The following is a 20,466-nucleotide window of genomic DNA, read 5'->3' on the forward strand; positions in this document are numbered from 1 at the left end:
ATGGAAGGTAAAAGCCGGATTTCACAAGGGGGCAGAGGTTTCTGGGAATGATGTAACGTAGGGCCCGGGCTTCGAAAAACTGACCGGGGGGGGGGGGGGCTTTTCCTTGCTAAAAAAATGACTATTTGCAGCATTTGGGATTAATTAATCTCAAGGAAAGGGGAATTAAAGGGAAACCCTTTTGGGGGCCCAAATTCAGCGATTTTGGGGCGAACAGAATGACGAGAACATACGCCTTTTTTTTGGTTTGGCCCAAAAAGGGAAAAGGGTTTTAAAAACTTAAAAATGGTTGGGGGGCCACTGGGAGAACCCCCCCCCCCCCCACAGATTTTTATTGACGGGGCAATTTCCTACCCTTGTACCGTCAATGTTTTGGGGGCTCAAATCAACCGGAACCCTTTTTGGGAGGGAAAAAAACAAATTAGCTAATTTTGGGGAAAGGGGATATTACCTAAAACAAAGTTTTTTTAAAAGGGACAAAAAAAAGGTTTTAATTTTTCAAAAAAAACATTTATCGCACCCCAAAACCACAAACACAAAACACACAAAAAACACACACACCCCACACCACAAAACCAAAACAAACACAACCCAAACACACCCCAACACACCACAAACCCACACACACACACACACACACACACAAAAACCACACACCCCCACACCCAAAAAAATCTAAACCCTTAAAATTTCGTTGGTTTGGGCCCAAAAAAAATCCGGGGTGGGTGTTTCTAGGGTGAATCAGTTCCCCTTTTTTGAAACCCCCCGAGGTACCCAAACGCCTCGGAGTGGGGAGGGTTTTAAGGGGAGTAGGGCACTGAAGTAGGGCTGGGCCCAAAAATCAATTTAAAAAAAATATGTATAGGGGTAGATTTTTCGTAGATTTTTGGAAAAACGGTTAAAATTTTTAAATGGGTTAAGTGTTGGTTTTTTTCCTGGTTGAAAGGCGGGATTTTTAGTAACAAGCATTTTTGTGTTAACCCCCACTGCTAGCTTTTCCCACCTTGCATTACATTTCAACCCAAAAATTTTTATTTAAATCTCAATATGAAGATATTTTGTTCAAGCACCAGTTGTCAACCCTATAATATTGCCACAATATCGACATTGAGGTATTAGGACAAGAATATCACGATATTTGATTTTCTCCGTATCGTGCAGCCCTACACTGACGTGCAGCACAGACTTTCTTAAAGAGCAACAGGCGAAAGTGCCTCATCACAGACAGAAGACCTCTAGAAAGACATCATTTGGGTGGTGGGGGGGGGATCTACTTCAGTGGACCACTCCGACAAAGTCTATCCTGTAGGCTACATGGGGAATTGTGTGTTTATTATCACCCAGTCAAGTATAACCATAGTCAATATATATAGCGTCACTGGCTAACGTTCTATTAAATAAGATCATAAATGTTCTAATATAGTTTTCAGTTAATTGAATTGTGTAAAACTAATGTGTAACTTCTTATTTTTCAAACAATTTCATAAAGTTTTAACTATTTACTTTAGCTTTTACATTACAAGAGCAGGCAAAAGTACGCTATCACCAGTAAATTAGCCGTGCGCTACCTTTGGCCTAACAGGACACCGCTATCTCCTCGCTGTAAACACTGGGCGTTGCTGGCTATTAGCTGACTCCATCGACAGTTAAAGAAAGTCCCATCAATGCTGTCAAAACTACCCGATCTTACTTCCACCCTTGCCAATGAAATGCCATGCTTCAACAACTCTGACTTATGCAATAAAAGCTCCTTAATTACTAGTACAGTCAAAATAGAAACTTTTTAGCCCAAGCGTCGCCCGAGCGTTCTTCCTTCTTTCCCTCATCAAAGTCACTTCCATATACTAATTAGACACGTATATGTCCACGTACATATAGGAAAATTCATAGGTAGATTGTTGGATGGGTATAGATCCATTCTGTTAAAATTTTTGGTGATGATCGGAAACGTAAAGTACCGCAAAACGACCGGAGAGTGTGTCCGGTTGGAAGTGTCCGAATAAGGCCAATAGCAGCGATTGGTGTGGACACAGTGAAGCGAGTATAGCAGGATATCCCTCCAATATTACATAGATTTGATCAAATCCCTCTCAAATGTTCCTGGAGACTGCAGCCCTGGGCTTTAGGCTGAGGCTCCAGTCAGAGCCAGGAAAAACCCTGAGTGTTGGTGTTTGCATATACTCAATTTATCCAGCATTACTCATCTAGACTGCAGACACAAGCAGTGCACTGTCAGCAGTCAAGGTTCTCACTGTGGCCCTGATGTAAAATTCCATTACATTTCCTCGACTCTGTAACTAGGTCGAAGGGCCTCAATAACCAAACAACTACAGATCAGACGCGGCATGCAAGTTAATGTCATTCCCATCTGAGGGCATGCAACATGGAAAACTGAAGAAATGGTGCTGTTGTGCAATCGACTGCGCAGAAAGATTCAGAAAGATTTCAAAAACTTCATTTCATTCAAGTTTTTTTTAAGAGACTGCCAAAGAGTGAGTGAGGAGAAGAGAAGCTTGAAGAACTTAACCAGGTTTTCTGAACTAAGCTATACGTAAAAAGGCATGTATTTAAAAAAAGAAAAGTGGTTAAATAAATCCTGCTATAAAATAGAACTTCTTTATGCTTTTACACTCTTTTTTAATTTAACATATTTAACGAATGCTGGATCAAATATTCGGTTCATGTTTCTTGATCAGGCACCATGACAGAATTACTGACTGGGCAAAGTGGGCAACTGCCCTGGGGCCCCAAAACTCCAGTGGCTTCAAAAGCTCCAGGCCTACGGTCTGTCAACTGGTTTGTGCTGATTTCATTGAACATTTGTTTAGAAGTATGCAGCACTACAGCACAATTAACTGATGCAATAAGGCGGGTAAGGCCTCTATTATATTAGGCATAATATGATAAGATGGGTCCTCAATTTTTATCATGAGGCCTACCTTGTATGGAAGCCTGTGTCAACATGTATTTTTCCTTATTTTAGTTTTGTGCTTAGTTGTTGAATGTTCCTGAATGTAAGCCTGTGTGTTTAAATACGTTGTTATACTGCAAATCTGGCGATAGGTAGTTTTCAGAAAAGAAAAATGTAGGCCTACACAAGAAACAGAATGTGGAAGGAGCTTGGAAGAAGAAGGAGGAGGAGGAGGAGGAGGAGGAGGAGCCCCCCCCACACATACACACGTGAATCTAGCCATTTTCAGCAAAAACATGTTTTGGATAGCCACTGTGCACTCTCCATAATCTCCCCAAAGTTGTCACTGACTGGAAAGGTGCATTACAGAGTGAATGAATGTTTTCTAGAACATGTAAGAAGCAAGCAACACGAAAAAGTGATGCACATGAAAAGTTTGGACAAAAATATGTTTTTATGTCAAAATAGTAGGGGTGTATTATCGCCCCGAATGGTCTGTTACATGTCGTTTTGTTCAGTATGGTTATACAAACGTTCTGCTACGGGTTGTGTGTATCTATAGTTTGTTGGCACTGAACGCCCTGAACGCCCCCTGAAGGATTATGGTCGCCGGGGTTGTAGAAAATGAAGTGCTTTCTCTTTCAACCCGGTCAGCTGGGAAGAAAGGCCGAGCAGGTTTGCATCCGTTTGATTCTTCATGTCCAGACCAGAGGGAGTCAAACGGCCTTAAAGATGTGGGCAGAGAGAGCCACCACATTGGGAAAAGAAGAAGCATTTTGCAGCAGTGTGGGGAAAGACATGAGAGATGGTTTTGTCAAAGCTAAAAACCAGCCTCATGGAAAGAGTGTTCGGGACATGGAGATTACAACTTTGAAAAATGAACGACAGTCGAGTTAATACTTAGAGTACAGCAATGCAATGTTTTCGCTGCATCTTTGTTTCCAATGGATGGGTTTCCTACTGTTGCCGGGCAGCCTGCTCTCCGTTAACTTCCGCTATCATCTTCTTCTTTCCTACTTCTCTCTTATTGACAGATTATTTTGTTCTTGCGTCCCTCCCCCCATTCTGGAGGCCCACGCAATGGGGTCAAGCGCAAGTATAAACAAAGCTTGAAGCAGTTGCGAGCCCCTCTAAGGGAACCGTTCCGACCAAACGTGGTAACGCTCTGAAACCCATCGGGCCCTGTTGGAACGATCTAAAGGCCGTGTTATGGTTGTGGACTTGCGAGTCATAGTGAGAGAAACAAATGTCTCCCCTGGGGGTTTTTTTTGTCCATGGTGGGAAATCTGAAGCAGGAAAAGTTAACCCTCTCCTTGACTTCATGTTGTTTATGGACAAGGAGAACCAGGAAATGAGTCGGGGGGAAATGCAACGCTACCATGCCACGGGTGAGCGACGTGCATCACTGCGACGTGTAGTTACATTTTTCGAGGGGTGTGTCGGTACACGATCCGTCCTGCGCATGTGCAAGATGTTCGCACATGCACAGATGACATCATGATGAACGCGGACTTACGACACTGCACGATCTGTTCCCATAGACAGTTAAAGAAAGTCTGTTCGCCTCCACCGGAAAGCTAACGTTAGTTTAGCTAATAGCTAATTCGGCTAACCACTAGCTGAGACCATAGACATATATATGTCTATGGCTGAGACAGCATGTAAAATGAATGAATGAATGAAAATAAGTAGGAGAGAAGAAGATGATAGCGGAAGTTAACGGAAAGCAGGCTACCCGGCGTAAATCCCTGGTAAATCCTCGTACATCATTATCATCATCTGCGCGTGCGCTAACATCTTGCACATGCGCACAACGGATCGTGCAGGCAGGACGGATCTGTACCGACAGGGTGCACGTCAGGATATGACGTACACTCAGAGGGGTCTACGAGGGTACGCCGTCGATTCTACGCACAACCATACAACGGCCTTAAGCGTACGCCGTGAAGCGCCAACCGCAGATTTGCGTGTAAAAATTTTATTTCGGTAGTTTAATGGCGGAAAAAAAGGGCCCGTAAAAAATGAAGGGTGCAGGTGCATTTGCTATTTAAACGACGTGGGCGCTGGGCGGGAAATTAGCAACGGTGTTGGTCTCAAACTAACGAAGACACTCGCGTCGGGTGTAAGATAGGACCCAACGTTTCATTGGCTCGCGCCACATGTTTTTTCTTCTTGGTAAAGCGAGCTGTGGATGTGGCTTACCCGTCGGCAAGTGCATGTCAAACCGCATTTAGTCTTAAAGGCCCATAACTGACTTATGTATACTTTAGCGATACATATATTACGTAGGGCCTAGGCTAAAGGCTTACGGCTAGAAAGTAATTCGTTTTTCCCGGGAAACAGGAAATAGTTTCGATATTTGTTCCTAGGAAACCCTAGCGCACACAAAGTAAGTTACCTATACAAGAAAATAACTTTGGTATTTGAAAATTAGATATTATATTGGGAAAAATAACGGTCAGTACAGGATAAAATAAAAATTGAAGACAAAAGTCAAAAAAAAGAAATCACTTAATATGTCAGACACCCCTTCAATTGTAAAAAAATAAATAAAAAAAAATACTAAAATAAAAAAAAATCCATTCCTTACACAGAATCAATTGCAATCGCCCACCAGTCAGTAAGTGCCGATAGCACGTGCACACCAGCAGTTCACACTACACCTGCGTGCGTGCGTGCGTGCGTACGTGCGCGCACTGGTGGTGGTGGTGCTGCAATGCATTGCCAGACCCCCGCCGATACAGCAGCCCAACCATGGATGTGAAGCACGGGGTGTCTGTGTTTCTGAGCTGGAAGCTAGCTCTGTCACGCCACACCAAAAACACCAACAGCGGTTAATACAACACAACGCTACCCATAAAACACTTAGGCTACGTTACCTCGTCAGCTAAACAGACAAACGCTGAAATGAAATGAATGTGTCTCAGCTGGTGCCTTTATGACAGCATGCCAAACAAAAGTCCCCCTTTCGACATGACTGGAAATGAAGGAAGAAAAAACGGCTCCTACGTATCGTCAACGGCTTCAATCCCGTTTCAGTCGTTTTAGATGTGTCAGGCAGCGGGTTAGCATCACAACTGGGCTAGCACGGCGTCCTTACCTGGGTCTCCAGCTCCACAAAACAAAGGATGCTGCTGCGGTTTCTCTACATTAGGTTGGTGCGTCTCCTCGGCCTGACAGCATCCTGTACCTAGCCAGCAGCAGCAGCAGCAGCAGCAGCAGCAGCGGCCAGGTCGGACTGCACGGCGATGAAACAAGGCACTTCCGGTCCCAACTTTCACAATAATGGCCGATTTATGACTAAACTGTACTTCAATCTGAATTATGATGACTTCGCCGACGTTTATTTTGGGAAATTTGTAAAGACGTTGCTAACAAAGCCTGCCTTTGTTCTTTCCTATGTAAAACAAAAATGGAAATAATATGTTCATTTTGAACCAGATACAATTAATTAAGACACAGACAAGTGTTTATAGTTGTTTGTTGTTTCAATGGAAGAACCCAAAACAACGTGTAGGTCTACTGTGTGCACCTCTAATGAATACAGTTACAGTAGAGTCCAAATATATGCTGTAATTACAAAGCTGTCACGCATCTAAATGAAAAAGTAACTTTCAAACAGGTTCCAAAATGTATGCAAAGTAAAATAATAACATTTATAAATTAAATTTTTTTTGTCTTCAAGTGAAAATAAGGGAAGGAACCAACAAACTATAATTACATAGTGTATAGTGAATGGAAATATGGGCACGTCTGACACACAGTAGCAGTAGTTGCAGAGTTGCAAAGTATGTGGTTGCCTACCAAAAAAGCTCATGCTTTTGTTTTGAAGGTTAAAATCGCATCTTGTCCGGTTATAATTCCACTAATGCTGGCTAGCTTGACACAGCTGGCTGCAGCTCAGTCCCTGCAATGAGACAGATAAATGCAGCTGTCCGGGGGACAGACTCGGCCTGACTGCTCCGTACTGCAGTTTACATCGACTGTAAGCATTTACACTCTGATGTCTAGATTTTCAGATCAATTTCCTATCGTATGTCCCTATTACCCTTTTTTATTAATTTCTTGCACACCTCATTGGAAGTCAGTCAGTTCTCCCCTTTGAACATGAATGGAGCGGTCCAGCAATTAAAGGGCCAGTGCGTGTCTTGTCTTTGACAGCTCGACAGACCACATTGACAGCTTCAAATTTGTTATAGCAATCGAGAGCAAATGAGTCCTATTGTGTTTACTGGCTGTGAAAACACCAAATAAACAAAGGCTTTATTTTAATTTTTTTTTGTTTCACATTTTGAATCAAGAGCATACCTTTTGGCTGTATTTGTATTTTCATGTCATGTTTTGGGCGTGAAGAGGACCACGAAATAAATGTGTTATTAAAATTATATTAAATTTTTTCTTCTGGGGTTGTTTTTCATGGTTTGCGCAAGCCTCCAATTAAAGTCCATTAAAATCCATGTGTAGTATTTCACACAAAAACATTGTTGGACTTGTAAGAGGGCAGATTGTTCCAAATTGATTCAGAAGAGGCCAAGATATTCCAATTTTTAGTCCCCAATATAGGTCAAGCTATGGAAAAAAAAGCTCCATCCAATTCAACAGTGCATGACGCAGCTCGTTAGCCCTCCCTGTCTGGTACACGCCTGCATCTTTCAAACTCCACCAGCAGTTTGTAATGCAGACCTTCTAGAAATTTCAGTTGCGTGGAGGTGAAACCGATGAGAGGCAAGCAGAATGGAACAGTATCCCAGGTCTGCAGTAAAGATAGGCGGTCTGGAGGAGAGGCCGGGAAACAGGCCCAGCTGGGTGATTTGATATGTAATGTGGTGAAAAATATGAATCTCTTCTGATCAAGAGCGCTTAAACACAGCAAGTTTGTACTTTCTTGTTGGAAATGGATGCACGAAACAAGAACACGGCAAGCTACCACTCAGACGTGTGCTGGCTCGGTCGTGGGACAGCTCTGGGGCGGTTTGATTCTCTGAGATCTGAAACTGACCATTTTTTTGGCCTGGTTAGCAAAACCCAATCAATGTTATGGCAAGGTTCCATTTGGTTCTTTCAACTGCACAACAATGCTCAACTTTCCCCTGTACCTGCAATAATAAATCTGGCTTAAATATAGGGCTATTTGTTGTAGGCCATAACTCTATGTTTCCTCAAAGAAAAAAGCAACTCAATAACTCCTAAAAATAAAACCCCTAAAAATCTCAAACACCCAAACTGGCCGGGGTGGTTTCCACAGACGGAGAGGAGGAAACACGTTGAGAGTCCGTAAGTGTGTGCCTGCTTCACTGAAAGACAGTGCTGTTTCCCTGCCACGACACACACACACACACACACACACCCATACACACCCTTACAAAGCTTCTGAGGCGCTATGTTGTCATGTGGGCAAACCCCCACACTGTTACCTAGCAACGGTGAAAAATCAGGCTAAAGAGACAACATCCTTGTCATCATAGGCTCTCACAGAAAACCAGGCCGTGTGGATGGTTGTTTTGGAAACAAAGTGTAAAAGCATGAGAGGCCGAGGTGGATGTATCTCCAGACAGACACTGCTGCTACTACAGGCCAGGCTACGTCAGGACAAGGGGGCAGGGGACTACTTATTTATCATAAAACTTTGCCGTATCGCATGCTACAGACACAGGATCCTGCTCTGATATAATCCTACAGGCTTCCCACATGACGTGCAAGGGACAAAAGACAAGCCAGCCCGAGCCTTTTTCGGCCCAGAGCAGAATTTGATAGTTTCTTTCCCTTCTCCTGTCCTCAGTGTCGACTGCTGTGCATATCATCTGTGTAGAAACCAAAACACTGTCCCAGCTAGTCATTCTCCTGTTTGCTTTATTATTATTATTCCCATTATTGTGAATGAGACTGAAAAACACTGCATGGCATTAGGAATGTAGTGCACCACTAAGTAGTCTATTTTAACACAACAAGCTAAAGGAGTGGTTCCCAAACTTCTCATATCAAGGACCCCTAAACTGACACAAATTAGACCAGGGACCCACTCGTCCCAGGGTCTCCGATCTGGTAATATTTTTGCTTTTAGATGTTGTATGAAACCCATGCCCAAAACAGTCATACATTATGTCTTATGTTACTTGTGGATGGAATTACAGTGAAAACAAGTTTTTTTCCTTTTTTGCCGGGGACCCCTGGGGACCCCCAGACCCCTGACCCCACATTGGGAACCACTGAGCATAACCATAAAGTATACACCAAAATACAATTACCACTCTAATAAGGTGCAGTTTATAAAGAGATAGCAGTTGGTCAAAATAACTAATTCAAAATTCAATCAATTTTTTTCAGGGCTTTCAACCACATCTCATTGTGATATAATATTTGTATATATTTTTTTTTCACCATGCGGCCCCTGGCATGAAAGGTTCAAACACCTGCGCTCTAGTGATGCATCCCTCTGCAGCTAAAACAGAGAGCTTGACACACAGGGTGAAAAGAGGGTTGTTTTTTTTGTTTTGTTTTTTAAAGGAGTGAGGTCTATCTGTATAGTGTCTTGAGATAACTCTTGTTATGAATTGATACTATAAATAAAATTGAATTGAATTGAATTGAATTAAAGTTAAACCGTGTAAACCTATTTTTACATAACCTCTAAATACAACTATGAACCTGACAATGAGCATAATATCAGCACCATAACCCTGTGTCTTTAGCTGCATGCTACCAGCTGGTGAGCTACGCTGTGTCTGTTTTTTTCTCTTTGGACGTGCGCAGGTAGACGGGGGTGGAGAGAGAAAAGATTACTGAGGGCATCCTGCTTTTGATTTTGAAAATCGATTTAAAATATCAATTGTGACACCCCTATGGTGGCTGGTAAGCAAAGGTTTAGGAGTGATTGACAGTCTGGCTCGGAATGAGTGGAAATGGGCTGGTTATACTGCACGCCTGGTGAGGGGAAGTTGAAACAGGTGAGCAGCTGGAACTGAGAGACATGGCAGGGGACTTGGAACAGGTAGGAGGGTCTGAGGACATCTGGTGGATGGATGGATAATGGCAACGCAGGGGCCTGGGGAAGAGGCAGGGACAGAGATACTGACACAGACAGCTGACGTTGTCTGTTTCTGCTGTTCATTCAGCTTCTTGTCCAGAGTCACTGACATAATGTTCCCCCTAGCTGTCACACGTGACGTCATTATGATGTCATAGATCACTCCACTCCTCTCTCAGGAGGGGTCCTGTCTTTAGGGTGTACAGCACCAGCAGAGATCTTAAGGTGTTAAGATGGTTTGTGGTATAGGCCTAAGTGCTGACTGTTTGGGACTTGAAGACTTGTAAAGGGGTCCCACTGGGATGTTCCTGGTGGTCTCCTGGTGGTCTCTGCCGAGTTGGTCCTGATGTTAAGTTAGGGTTGGATTCTTGTCATCCACTCCCTGAACCTGCTGCCCCTCAATTTCTATCCTTGTCCTTATTGATAAGATGCTGTGCTCTGTTCAAGGGCCAATCAACTTAACAATTAACCACCTCAAGTTGTAACTTTGGCTTCAGTAATGTTAATAACACTATTTGGTTGCCTGGTGGTGACGGATCCCTCTGGCTGTTTAAGGCTCTACCTGGCCTGTCTTTTTAGCTACGTACTATAGCATCAGGACCAAAATCTAAATCTGCAGATCTCAAACTCAGCTCTAAATTCAAGAAAACAAAAGCAACAATAGGACATCTTATAGATTTAAAAGATATACATTAATTCATATCAAATGACTTGCTCGTACATATATTCAGGGAGCTCAGTTTGTGCTAATGGAATCTCACGGATGACTGAAGCTGGTCCTCGGTCAATGAATCCAGGGAACAGGAGCAGTGATCATTTCCATTACAGATATGACTGGTCTCGGTTATAGGTCATTGGCTGTTCAATCATTTCAGCTTTTATTACATCTTGACAGCTCTCTGACAGACACAATAACAATCTCTACTGACAAAATACTGACAACTTTATGTTTAACTCCACGGTGTTGCCCCCATACGTAGCAACACCACACAAAACAGCAGAAGTGTTGTAAAATCAGTTATTTAAGAAAGGCATAACACCATTCTACATAGAAGGACAACGACCTGAAAATGTATTCACCAAGAATAAGCCAGCATCTCGATGTGGGTACAGATCCAGTATACATTATAACTCCTGCTTTAAGGTTGCTTTTGTAATTGAGTTTTTTGACACTTTAGACAGCGCAACAAGCTGAAAACACACTACTGGACAGAGATGGGGCGCCCATTTGGGCTCTAGGTGTTTAAAAGAAGCACACAACAAAATAATGGCCTTAGTTTGAAACGTTTACAGCTACACGTGGTACCAGTGTTGTTTTTTGTTTGATTTTTACCTGATGGTGGTCTGGGGTTCAGACTGAAATATCTTGAAAAATACGGGCTAGGTTGCTACAAAGTGTTTCAGACCTCTGTGGTCATGGTGAATTCAATTTTAAATTACAGATCTGTAGGTCGGACCACCGGTGTGTCGGTGATGGTTTTAAATTTGAAATAGAAAGCAAGACCCCTATTTTAGCATTTATATCCCGAGTTGTTTTAATATTACAGGCAATTGGATTTGAGTGGTGAGATTACGTATAACGACAAGATGAATCAAAAATGGATCAAAGCTGTTTCACTGTATGGACTGGTATGATTTTTCTTATCTCTCTGTGTGTGTGTGTGTGTGTGTGTGTGTGTGTGTGTGTGTGTGTGTGTGTGTGTGTGTTTTTAGAGACAGAGATGGCTCATGCATCTTGACTGCTCCTCCACAAATGTTTCTTGCGTGTTGCCGGGGGATATAGCTCAAGATTAATGTGGTGGCAGGGTTTTATGGTAGCCATGGAAACCAAGGGGCGCTGGCACACTTACCCGATCGAAGAAGGCACACAGGGTTACTATGTATGTGTGTGTTTGAGGAAAAAAAAGAGAGAGCGAGAGGCTGTAAGCCTGACTGAAGCTGAAATGGAACAACTCATTAAGCAGCATTGACCTTACTGGCTTTTCTAGAAAGTGTCTGTTATTTCATCATCCGAACCACACACTCCACTGATATTTAAACATGAGTCTGATAGAAATAGTAGTACTTTGAGTACGTGTGTAGGCCTTTTATGGGCTTCGCTCTGGGTTTACCATATCGAGGTTCCACGGTTAAGGGGAGGTGAGGACAGGACCCAAATGCAGCAAAGAGACAGCAGGCAGGAGCAGGAGCACAGTCGTTTATTTTAACACAGTTCAGTTCTACAAAAAAGCCCCAAGGGCTAGAGGCGCTGGCCACATCCGGGAACCTCAGGGAAAAACAAAAAGGTCCAACACAGGTCTGGGGGTCTGGAGACACAAAAACAAAGGAGCAGCAAAAGGAAAAGCAAGGGAAAAGGTATCACAGGGGAACAGCGACAACTCACGGACAAAACACTTGAGACTGGCAGGAACATAAACACCACAACACCACATAAGGATCTGGTGTAAGACAAAGGGAACACTGGGGTTAAATACAAGAGGTAATAAGGTAACGGGGAACAGGTGAGACATCAGGTGAATCACATTAGGGCAGGGCTGGACAATCAGACAGGCAAAAGTAAAGCTAGACAAGACTAGACAAGACAGGAAACCATACTACCAAGAACACAAGACTGGGGAGAAAACCGAGACAAAAACACAGGGAAAGCCAAATGGGAAAACAACCCCACACAAAAACCCCAAACCACAACATCTACATTGAAACAGATACTTGCACTCCCCACCAAATCAGGTGGTAGAAAACAATCGCTGTTGAAAAAACAGCCCACCCGCCTTTTATCTCCTTTTTGAACTCAGCAACGGGAATTGAACCGGGGCCGGTCAACAGCTGATGCTAAATGGTGAAAAATCTCCCTGAACGAGCAAAGAGAGAAAGAGCAAATCATAACAATTCACTAAAATAGGCTAAAAAAGCTACATAGATCCTCACTGCAATGACACCTTTCACATTACACAAAATGATTTGATCCGTTGTTTATATACAGTAAACATACTGATTGTTGCAGCTGGAAAATGTTAAAAAAAAAATGGTTTCCAGCTTTTTTATGTTATATGTTTGTTGTAGTCGTTCTAGTTTTGATGTGACAGCACATCTGCTCAACCAATCACAATTGACAAAACTGCTGCTCAATGCAAGTTCAAGGTACTTTGTAAGCAGCAGTTTTGTCAATTGTGATTGGTTGAGCAGATGTGCTGTCACATCACAACTAGAACGACAACAACAAACACATAACAAATAACATAGTCTATATACACAACGTTCCACTTCCGGGATTGCCACCAGCAATTCCCCAGAATGTCCATCATTTTGGCTGGATGTCCGTCACCTTCCGCTTTCTTTGTGTTGGCATTTTAAACTGCGGTGGATTCATGAGGACTATGGTTACCTGGTCCTCAGATCTCTGCAGGGTAAATCCAGATGACTAGCTAGACTATCTGTCCAATCTGAGTTTTCTGTTGCACGACTAAAACAACTTGTGAACATACATATATTCCACCAAAACAAGTTCCTTCATTGAGGCTGTTTTGCAGCGTTGCCATTGCTCCGTACGCCGCACAAGACGATTGTGATTGGCTTAAAGAAATGCCAATAAACCAGAGCAGGTTTTTCTCCCATCCAGGAATGCTGTGTGGACTAGCCAGACCCTCCTCGCAGGGCTGTAGAGGACGGTCTGGCAAAGCGAGACCATGACAAACACGACAGTAACCACCAGCAGGACAACCAACAGGAAAAAGAACAGGTGTGATGCTTGGTTGACAACCGGGGAGAAAGCGAGAAACCAAAAGGTGGCCCAGATGTGTACAGAGTTACACCTAAAGATTATCTATAACTAAAGATCATATTACATTACACGCAGCGCCGATAGGATGAAATGGTACACACTTCCTGTCTCCTAAATGGGCGTGGCCTCGTTTGCATAATTTATTAATACTTTTTTTTGCTATATTAGATATTTATAAAACTATGATGAGACTTATTTAGTATTATGGACATTGTTGTTAGGGCGTTCGTGAACGTTAGTTGACGTTTGCTCATCTGTGTTGCCAGATCTCACGAGAGTTTGTTCCTGAGAAAGTCAATTCTGATTCTCAACTTCTGATTTTTCGGTTGGAAAAATGCCATTATGGTGTCAGAATGTTGTAGACCTATATGGCTTGTAATAAGTGGGTACAATATTTACTTTGTTGACTGTGGGGCCTGAGTGTGTGGAAATCAACACACTCAGACCGGCCGACGGTCTCCCACAGAGGCGTGGCCATGACGTTACCCAACGTGACGCAGATACAGGAAACGACTCTGAGTTGGGGCGTGTCGGTTCTAAACCGTCTCTGAAACAACACACAGTCACACAGTGCTGGGAAAAGTAAAACAATGGAACAAGATCATAGAAAAACAAAACATCACAATGCGTTCGTTGGAGCAAACCAAGTGGGTTGGGACGCGGGGAACTGTCTTAGGCAACTGAGCAACTTGAGTTCATCTGATCATATAACTGTATGATTCACATACAAATTCAATGAGCAGCCACAAGGGTGTAGCAAACACAGAGAAACAGTCTGACACGCTGCTGATAGAACTGGGGCGGCTGTGGCTCAGAGGTGGAGCGGTTGATGGTTCGATCCCTGGCCCTGCAGTCCCATGTCGAAGTGTCCTTGAGCAAGACACTGAACCCTGAGTTTACACCCCGAGTGTAAATGTGTATGAATGTTTATCTGATGAGCAGGTGGCACCTTGTACGGCAGCCTCGGCCACAGTGTAATGTGTGTGAATAGTGAATGGTTCCTTTGCTCTATGTACTGTGCTATGTGAAAGCTCTTTCAGTAGTTGTTAAGACTAGAACAGCACTATATGCAATCCATTTAAAAATATGAAATGGCAGATTCTGTCCCTTTGCTGCATGTGATTAATTCACCTTAAGTCTGGTATATTCTGCTTTGTATGTATGTAGTACAGTGAAGATTAGATTTTGGTCAGGAAGGTGTTTCTCTGATACATCGCTAACCTGAGCTATTAAGAACCTGTGTATCCGTGTTTTTTTTTTTTTTTTTTTACACATATCATGGCCAGCCTAGCGGAAAGGGGGTTCTTCTTTCAAAAAGTGGACATATTTGCAGTTTTTTCTTCATTTTGTATTAATTTATGAGGTTCAAATAATTAGTTTTGGTGATGTTTTATGCACCAATCTGTCTTAACGAGGACACATTTTACTGCATCAGAAATATTTACCACAAAGCTGTCAAATTGCTAAGCTTGATCATGTATCCTCCTTTTTCAGTCCACACACACACACACACACACACACAAACTTGTTTGTTACAAAAAAAAAAAAAAAACTAGCCAGACCCTTGTCTAAAGGCCTGTTAAGACAGTTTTTCTTTTTTTTTTCTAACAAATGCAGATGGAAATGAGCCTCATTCCGTTTTTCTGAATGGTAGTATGACGAGTTGACTCTTCCAGGCTTTAATCTGTGTTAAATGATTTGTATGCTCTTTAAACTACTCATAAATATTAGTCTCAGAAGTTTGATATCGGCCCCGAGTTTCAACAGTAATGAGAAAATAGCTCTAACTAAAACTTTGGTGTTTTGCAGTGAGATGGTAATGTACACACCACCACGTCATGTCACAGTGCGATCTGCACAAATAGGGCTCTAAACACTGAGGAGTGTTTTTTACGTAAGTGTAACATAGTCTGGATGCACCCTGCTCACACACATTTTTCAGAGAGACATCATGTTATTCTTGTGTTGAAGTTGGAGTGGGACTGGAGCGTTGTTTAGACAAGAAGAGCTTTCACAACATCCTGACTGCCTTGGGAGTGAGTTACTATTGGATTTCTTTTTTGTCTTGTTCTGTTTTTTTTGTCCTCTGATGTGCAGAGATTCATCAGGAAGGAAGACCAAGGCCAACAGCTGATGTATGCTCCTCTAATGTCTTCATTCAAAACAGTGAAACCATTATTAATATTGTAAAGTGAGATTGATTTGGAGAACAGCACTTACAGATGTGTAACAACAAATACAATGTCAAAACTTTACATTCATCATTTATATGTACATACACAGAAAGCAGATGTGCATAATGTGTTCATTTGTTAAAAATCAATTTTTCCATTGGAGGTTTGCATCTCATGATGAATTTAATTTAGAGACGGGTGTCTTTCATTTAGTGTTTCCCAACCAGTGTGTTATGATAAACCTGAGGGGCTACAAGATTTCTAATAGGAAGGAAGTATTTCTCAGGAACATACTGCACACTGATACAGCTTACGGCCTCTGAAAAATCTTAAAAAGAAACAATCTGAGAAGAAATAAAAAGCTCATTTGTCGAACTGTGTCCGAATCAAGTGACATTATTGTTGTGGCTGGAGAACAAAATAGAGAAAAGGATTTAGCTCCAAAGCTGTAGCTGTAAACTAGTTTGTTTAAAAAAATTACGATGATAGAATTCTGAGAAAAAGTACTGCAGTTTTTGGCAAACCAGTGTCAGATCCATCTTGGAACCAACAGCTCAGACCTCAGCTAAAGGAGCTTTTATGTCCTTGTCTTATCAAATCAAAACAATTTAGGAGCCAAATACATATGCTGGCAGAGAGGATTGTAGAGGCTGAGTATGCTTCAACTCTGTGGGGAGAATTCCAAAAGAGCAAGTAAAAAATAACAGCCATAAAAGCTCTGAGTCTAAGGGCCCCCCCTCCCCCATTTGTGTAAAGTTGAGGTTCATAAAGACCCCATAATGTTGTTATCCACACCTCTGGTGGGGCCCCTTTCATCATATTACATTGGCCCCACGGACCAATCAGCTGCTAGGTCATGCAGAACATTCTTTGCAAAGCAGGGCGGGACATTTAAGGGGGTGCAAAGAGATCTGCTTGTTGAAGAATGCTCTTTAAAATCTATACATACAGCTTAAGACACTTGTGTTCTATCTGTTTTATGATATGATTTTTTTGAGGATACTTGTGTTTTATCTGTTTAACTGATTTTGTGTAAAGCACTCTGAATTGCCCTGTTGCTGAAATGTGCTATGCCAATAAAGCTGCCTTGCCTTGCCTTACATGCCATATAATCTACATTTACATTTACATTATAACACTCTTTTTTGCTGTGATGTATCACCTGCCGGTATGCTCCTTTAAATATAAGTTAGTGTTAGTTAAATGTATTTGTAAAGCGCTTTTCACAGACATAAGCTTTATAGGGGCCTAACACAAAAATTCACAATACATAACAAGAACATGATACACAATCGTATTACACAATAATACTGAAAGTGCAGACAAGGTGCATACCGGTCAACCAAACGCCTGTCTAGACAGGCATGTCTTTATCTGATTTAAAAACGGATCCACAGATGCAGCAGACTGTAAGGGTGGAAGCTGAGCAATTTGGTAGTTTAGGTGTTTGGCCTTAACTGTGAGAAGTAAGGTTCCTTACACAAACATTGAACCCTATTTTGAATTGATTATAGGTGTCCACCTCTTGCAAAAATCAGGGCATACCCTCTTTATCTACATTGTTAAGCTTATTATCATCATTATTCAGGATAGAGAAGCTTGGGCGGGCTACAAATGCATATGCCCATTAGATAAATGAGTATAACAGCTGGTCAATAGAGGGCAGCCAATTTAGTATTGGCTCTGTTGGACCCATTGTCTCATATTCTGCATATGAGGCCAACAAATGAAGCTGTGCTCTTACAGTAACTTACATGCATTCTACTGGTGTGGCAGAAAATCTGAGTAGGATTACTGTTTAATTTTATTTGCAAGGTTGTTGTTCTCACTAAAGTACGGAACATGTTCATGTTCTGGTGATTTATAGACATGCATCATCTCTCAACTCTTAAATCTCTGGACTCAGTCTATCACTCTTTGAGATTTATAACCAGTCATGTCCATGGTACACATCAGTGTATTTTATATGCAAGTATCTAATTGGAAAACTAGCACAGTACCTTCCAGAGCTTCTCTGTTACTTAGACATTATCAGACTCGCTCTGCTGACTGGCTTTTGCTTCATGTTCTACGAGCTCGGTCTGAACTTGGACAAACTGCTTTTAGTTTTAGTGCACCCAACTCCTGGAACAAACTACAGCACTTTCTTAAAATCAACCCAATTGAGCCTCTTGGACAATTCAGAAATGTGGTTTTAAACCTGCAAACGTCTACTTGTAACTGTTCTCTTGCACCCTTGTTATCCTAATTTATTTATCATATCATTTTCCAGTTCGGAATGTTTTGTTGTCTTTCTATCTTTCTTAGGATTGTACTTTCTGTGTTGTTGTTCTGTATTTGTCTTTGTAATCTGACTCGACGACACTGAAAATGAGGGTCGCCCATCAGTGATCTCTCCAGGATCTCTGGGTCTCTGGTTCATAGGGGAGCAGCAACTCAGCACTAGATGAGAGCTAAATCATCAAGTGCTTGAAAGGTAATCATGGGAATCTTAAAATCAACTCCAAAACTGACTGGTGATGGTCCAGTGGATATGACACATGCCTTTGGCGTGGGAGACCTGGGTTTGACTCCCACTAACGGCACAGTGTGTCGGCGTGCGACCTCTGACACATATAGCAATTGTAAGCTGCTTTGGATAAAAGCGTCAGCTAAATGTAAAGTAATAACTGGCTAACAGTGGAAAGGCTAGGACAGCATTGAGTTCTTTGGCTTCACACCCTGAATTCAATGAGGGGTTTAGCCTTGTCAAATGAAGCTTCGTGAACGTGCTGTCGTCAGGTACGGTAAATATCTCAAACGTCAACTTTTTGAAAACAATAACAGCCTCGTTTCAGCTTTATTACCTAATGACTCTTCCTCTAGCCGTGAGTTTCTCTTCATCTGGGAGCATGTTTGAAGACGCACAGCTTCACAAAGTGCTTTGTTTCTGTGAATATATAGGTTTTGGCAGTCCAGGATTGACTGAGGTCATGTTTACGCGATGCTGACATGAGATGGTTTCTTATTACGCTCCCTCCCTCTCTCTCCCCTTTTGGACTAAAAGCAGAGGTTACAATCTAACACGCTCAACGGGGCAAAAGAGTAGAACAGAACAGAAGAGGTTTTTTTCCACGTTTAGAAAAACATGGTCACATTTGTGGCCAAGGGTCATCTCCGGTAAAATAAGCCTGGACTATTCTCCATCCTTCAGTTTGCCGCGGGGTGTAAGGAGAAGAACCCAAATGCAGACAACGAGGCAGACAGGAACAGTTCATGGATTTAATAAAAGTGAAAGGAAGATACAAAGGCTTACAGAAAGTACCTGAGAACCCAAAGGTTGACAGAAACGTTGCAGGAGAAGGTAGAGGAGGGCAGGAGGGCAGTTACAGGTACAGAGGAAAGTTTGGGTTCAGGTTCCAGTACGTATGGGTCAGAGTTGAAGCAGAAAGTGGGTCAACTGATATTATTATGTTGACATAATCATTTTCCCCATTTACTTTTGTTTTCTCTTCCAAATAAGTTTGATTAGCCTGGAGGCCTGTGTTATTCTCTGACTGCTGCTTTCCCGAATAATCAAGTTTGAACAAAGGAGATTGATTTCAAAGGAACTCAAACACAACCCATGTAGCCTGATCCTGTTGTAGTACTGACATGGTTCCATTTATTCACTTTCAAAAAAAGTTAGTCCGCACAACAGCTTTAAGCTTTAGTGCGTACTTTTTGGGCTTTGCACAGTCACAGAAGGCTTGTATCATGTGGACGTGCTAACAGTGTTGTTTTTATTACTTAGAATTTCTCATGGGGGGGGCGACAGAAACTACAAACTACAGATTTAATGCTCCGGAAAATATACTTTAATAATGCAAATAAGACACAACATTTGGCCTTCCTTAGGTGTATTTGATTGCAGTGACCCATGACCCTCATCTGCTTTCATCACATAATCAAAGGTCATGTGATATGTGAACAATAAACATACATTTAAATACTATTTATCAATAGATGTACTGTACATACTAATACTATTCAGTTTGGGCAATTAAGATGACAAAATAATGACATCACTGTTTTACTTTACAATGAATGCATGTAGTGGTTTCAGACTAACAGACTCCCGTGGGTGGGACTGTCATCAATACAATTCAAACTCCTATCACAACAATTTAGGATGGTTGCCCATTTTGTTCACATAACAGATAAAAAAAGGGCTTGTTAAGATGTCAAAATTAACTACAGACAACTAAAGTCTCAAAGATTAAAAATAGTTACAATTTGGTGCAAAAGACAATGTTGAACATTTGAGGCAGTCACTTTTTTTCACTATTTGTGGTTTTTGTGCTCCTTTCCTGTCTTTATTGGCGGATAACAAGTGAGTGTGACTCTTACAGCTCATTGTCAGAAGACAATTTTCCATACAAATATCGTCTGTATAAATACCAGGTCAAAATTAAAGACCAGAGAGAATACCAGAGGAAATCTTCATTTAGTCCATGTGTCTACCTTTGGAGATCCATTTATACACGATGACTCTGATGCCGCACTAAATGACAAGCTAACCTTACTGAGGCAACACACAGCGGCTTTCATGCACATT

At 41.9% G+C, this 20,466-nt stretch overlaps 1 protein-coding gene and 1 long non-coding RNA gene across 2 annotated transcripts in view; both read right to left on the reverse strand.

Moving 5' to 3' along the window:
- Window positions 1-6,150, reverse strand: part of fam110b (family with sequence similarity 110 member B) — a 37,984-nt gene extending 31,834 nt beyond the window's left edge. Inside the window, 1 exon segment of the mRNA XM_032532345.1 lies at window positions 6,012-6,150. The gene's annotated coding sequence lies outside the window, so the exon portion shown is untranslated.
- Window positions 6,151-8,057: 1,907 nt separating this feature from the next.
- On the reverse strand, window positions 8,058-19,801 carry LOC116699686 (uncharacterized). Its single transcript, XR_004334485.1, has 3 exons — window positions 19,746-19,801; window positions 18,715-18,717; window positions 8,058-8,069 (listed from the first exon to the last, which is right to left on the reverse strand). It is a non-coding gene; the product is annotated as an uncharacterized LOC116699686 (long non-coding RNA).
- Window positions 19,802-20,466: the final 665 nt, after the last annotated feature.

This window comes from Etheostoma spectabile, chromosome 12 (assembly GCF_008692095.1).
Source record: "Etheostoma spectabile isolate EspeVRDwgs_2016 chromosome 12, UIUC_Espe_1.0, whole genome shotgun sequence".
In the NCBI taxonomy this organism is placed as follows: Eukaryota; Metazoa; Chordata; class Actinopteri; order Perciformes; family Percidae; genus Etheostoma; species Etheostoma spectabile.